Source organism: Callospermophilus lateralis, chromosome 7 (genome assembly GCF_048772815.1).
Source record: "Callospermophilus lateralis isolate mCalLat2 chromosome 7, mCalLat2.hap1, whole genome shotgun sequence".
Lineage (NCBI taxonomy): Eukaryota > Metazoa > Chordata > Mammalia > Rodentia > Sciuridae > Callospermophilus > Callospermophilus lateralis.
In genome coordinates this window covers 24,865,166-24,869,702 of record NC_135311.1, presented here as the reverse complement: position 1 = coordinate 24,869,702, position 4,537 = coordinate 24,865,166, and the positions used below count along the sequence as shown (strand labels likewise).

The window sequence follows — 4,537 nt, the reverse complement described above, 5'->3', positions numbered from 1 at the left end:
GGCCCCTCACCCTGTCACCCTGACGGGTTCCTGAGCACCACGCTCTCTCATGCCTCTGTGCTCCTGCGATTCATTTGTCCTCTACCAATGACAGCCTTTCCTTCCTTATTTGGCTGGAAAATTCCTACTTGCTAGGGCTGGTACATGATCATCCTCTATTGTTCAAACCTCAAGGCAGTCCGAATAGCACGCCCTCCAGGCCCCTGTCCTCCCAGCCCCTCCAGGTGCCTTCCCACACACACATCCGAGTTTCCCTGTTGTCGGACCCTACCCGCAGTGTTTCTAGAATTCAACTTTTCTTTCCCATGTTTTTGCTGGAGAGTCCTCTGGGACTCGTCTAGTGCCATGCATACAGCTGTCCTAACCCTCACCAGTGACAGAATTACAGCTGTTGAATCTGCATGTGTATGGTCCCCTGGAGGCCTCCAGCACCTAGGTCTCTAGGACTGAGTCCTCTTTATCTCTGTGTCACCAGCACCTAGAGTAGGGCCTGGCATCCATGGGAGCTGGCATTCAACTCCAGTTGAATTTGTCCCCTGCTTATTTTGGGAAGCACAGGTGGCCTGTGGGGATGAGATCCAGGGCCATGTCCGTGGGGAGACAATGGCCCAACGAAATCAGACGGGAGAGAGAGGGCAATCTGCCGGGCTGGGGCTCTGGAGAGGCCGGGTGAGCCGCGGCCAGGCCCACTTGGCCTCCTCAGCCATCCCACCAGCCACGTTCCCAAACACTTGAAGAACAAGGCAAACTGAAAAGGCCCCGAACCCTCACAACAGGAAGCCGCAGGAAACCACTCCACAGCCTCTTCTAAAGGTTTTTTTGTGTGTGTGTGGTGTGCAACAACACTGAGATGAATAAAGGGGCACAGAGTAATCAGAGATAAGAGGACACCCAGGAAAGACTCAAAAACCCGAGGGGAGCTGTTTTACAGACTGCCAAGAGGAAGAGAGGAGATAAGAGAGGAGGAGCCCTGACAAGCGGCAAGAACATTTCTCCCGGATGATACCAAGGGACAGGCGTGAACAGGGAAGCTGCCGGGAATGATTCAGTTACGTGAAGGTTCAGTCTGGAAAGCTCACGTGTCCTGTGCTCCACACGACACTCACACAGGTACTGTTGGGGGACTTGTTCCACCTCAGGCTGGTCCCGGTTACCAGGTTTCCAATAAAGGGCTCGTCGTTCATTAATTACGGGTAGAATGAATGGCTGCTGAGCACCGCCAGGGGAAGGACTGAAAATTCCATCCTCGGTTACACAAGTCCCAAGAAGGGGATGAATTTACTCCTGGGTGTTTGTAAACAGTGGCCCGGGATCTGGCACACGATCATCTGGTATATTCTGATCATGTGGTATATGTGCAGGAGGGAGCAGAGGAAGAGGAATCAATGAATCACTTCTTTTTTTTTTTTTTTTAAGCTCTTTTAGCCTTTCTCAAACAACCAAACCATTTTGGGTTGAAAGAATAGCATCTCCTGAAATAGCCCGAGTGTCTACGGCACACTGCACAAACCACCACGATGCAGAGCAAAGAGTGGAAGGAGGGTGGGGGCAGGCAGAAGGGAGAGAGAGAGAACACGTCTGTCTCTCTTTCAAGCCCGTATAAGCCAGTTTCTAGAAGAAAACTGTCTAGGCGGGTATGTGACCCAATCAACTTTGATTCAAAGAAAAATGAAGGTGAGACTCAAAGCCAGGAAGGAGTGGAAGTGATTTTGGACTCAGAGGTCACGGATGGATGAGATGAGTCTAAAAGAACATGAAATCTCTGTCAGTTCCTTGTAGCAGAGCCAGCTCCCTGCTTTTTTAATGACTTGTATCATCGACTCAGGAAATGCAGGGATTTGAACCAGATGATGGATCAATTACCTCAATGGGATAAAATGCCTGAGTTCCACGAAAGTGTTGGGAAAGAGTAGCAGCAGCAACCGAAAAACACGGTCAGGCACCTTCGGCCAAGCCCATTGAGCGAGTGTCCTGATGTGTGTGGGGGTCTCCTGGACCCAGTCGCGGGGTTCCAGGCTCTTCTCCCCTTCCTAACTCCAAACAGTGTAGGTTGTGAGGGAAGATACTCCACTGCCTCTGAAATAGAGAGGGAGAAGGGTTACTCAAGGGGCCAGGACTTAGATAATGCAACTTAGGAAGGAAGGAAGGGAGCCGTGGAAGTAATAAGAAAACATTTTGAGTGCAGTGAATCAGGGCTTCCACCCAGATGGGCTGGTGGAAGAAAAGTCGTCATTTTATGTGAGTTGTCTATTGACTACTGCCTTCAAAGGGGGTCTGTACTGTCCCCAGCCGACCCCTAGGTTGTATCCCAGAGAGGAGGCTGGGATGTCAGAGACAACCCCTGGGAAAGAAGCTCTCAAGCAATTCAGGAAGTTCGAAAAAGGACACGAGTACTACACGGCAACGATTTTAGACTAAGAAAGAACCTGTAGGGACAGAAGATTCTGAGTCACAATCTTTGTACCTGTAACAGTTCGATATACAGAAATAACTCACTCTGTATGAATTACATTGGTGTGTTATATATAGAACACACACACACGGTACTCTCTACTCTAGGCCTGGTTTCCTAACTCCGATGTCCCTATCCAAATACCTGGGCCATTCGAATATATGTACCTATAAACTAAGCCCTTGCCGTCATTCTCATGACCAATCTGGACCTCAGAGAGGAGGAATTTCTGGTCACCTGCCCTGGCCTATGCCTCCATTTGAATAACAAGCTTTGTGTATCATTGACTGCGTCTACCCTCATCATCCTGTGCTCCAGGATGGCTACTGGGTCTCTATCTTGGGGACCCTCTTCCTGAGACCTAGTTTAGATCACTTGCCTGCTACTTCAGCTCCAATCAGTGTCACAGGCCTCACTTCAGAAGTCACTGGGGGGGTTTGGATTTATGGCAGGCCTGTCCCCCTGACCCTCTCATAGTGTCCCAGGCCAGAGCAAACACCATGGCCCTGAATCATTGCCTGGTCTCTGTGCCTATAGGCTGCTGGCACTGAGGCCTGTTGTACTGTGTGTGTGTGGGGGGGGGCGGCGGAGGCGGGGAGAAGTCACTGGGGAGCAGGGGGAGAGCATGTAGGGGAGATGAGTGGGGGGGGTGGCCATTCTTCGGAGACTTCCTCACATACACCTGTATCCCAGACAGCAGGCTGGGGTGTCAGAGACAAGAACTAGTCCCAGAGCACCGGTCTGGCAAGATTATACAAAGTGTCCGTCAGAGGGGCCTGGTCCTAGGAAGAGGGACTGGTATCCTAGGCAGCAAACCCAGTGCTAAGGAGACCTGTAGATGAGGAAATGCCTCACGGGCAAGAAAGATCCCTGGCAGACCTGCGAGGCCGAGTTAGCTGCACTTGTCTTGAAGCCAGCTCCCTGCCTCCAATCTGGCCCAATCCCGTCTGCCCTGCTTCTCACGTTCCCATCTGATTTTCTAAAGCACAGGTTTTGCCAGGTCGCTCCCCGCTCAGGCTCCTGGCCAAGGGCTTGCTTATAACCTGTGTGCCGTGTCTTCAGCTGTCCAACCTAGTAGCTGTCACAAAGCCTTCAGGACAGGACAGTGTGGTGCCGCCAAAGCCAAGGATGTGAGCGCACTGCAGAGAGGTTCACGAGATGAGAATTGAAAAATAGACAGCTGTCTGTGGTGCCTGCGACGCTGCGGGAGACTTTCAAGTGGAGCATTTGTTGTGTGGTTTTGAGACTGTGAGATGGACTCCGAGGCGTTGATGGGAAGAAGGTAGAAGAACAGGGGTTTCTATCAGTTTGTGTAATCAATGCGTTTTTTTTCCCCCACACTTGAATTTATCTGCCCAGTACTTATGCACTTATTACACACTGATTGTTGAGTACCTAGTCCGTCGGGCCCTGTGCAAGGTGAGCAAGAGACACAAGGTTCAAGCAATTACAAAGGAATGAGAGATGATCAGAGGAAGTACAGCCAGTTCCCCACATCATGCCAGGGACATCTAACTCTGGCTTTGGGGTCCCCTAAGTCCCAGCTTCTGTTGTTCTGTCTTGCCAGATTAATTGCCTCTTTCTGGTTCTGGGGTTACACTTTCACTTAGCCTACTCAGAGACAACCTTTTTTTCTTTATTTATTTTTTTATTCTTTCTTGATTTTTGATACTAGGGATTGAACCTAGGGACACTTCACCACTGAGCTACATTCCCATTTTAGTTTTTGAAACAGGGTTTTACTAAATTGCTGAAGCTGGCCTCATACTTGAGATCCTCCTGCCTTGGCCTCCCGAGTCACTCATATTTTAGGTGCACATTACCCTGCCAGGCAGGGCCTCAACGTGCCTGAGATAAGGCCTATCTTGTGACTCGGATTCTTCCTGAACAGACTGCTATTAGAGATGGCACATAAGTCTACACTGCTATGTCCACACCCTGTCCCTGGGCTCCAAATATCAAACACATAACCATGGAGATAAAAATATTTTAAAAGAAGCTTAAATACAAATGTCCATACTCAAAAACATTAAATTAAACCTCTTTAGGACTTGAAACAAAGCAAAATTAGAAGCAAGGTTGAAG

General features: G+C 49.7%; 1 non-coding gene across 1 annotated transcript; it reads left to right on the top strand.

Annotated features, from left to right (window-relative positions):
- Positions 1–2,881: 2,881 nt before the first annotated feature.
- On the top strand, positions 2,882–3,019 carry LOC143405347 (small nucleolar RNA SNORA42/SNORA80 family). The gene has a single exon (XR_013092056.1). It is a non-coding gene; the product is annotated as a small nucleolar RNA SNORA42/SNORA80 family (small nucleolar RNA).
- Positions 3,020–4,537: the final 1,518 nt, after the last annotated feature.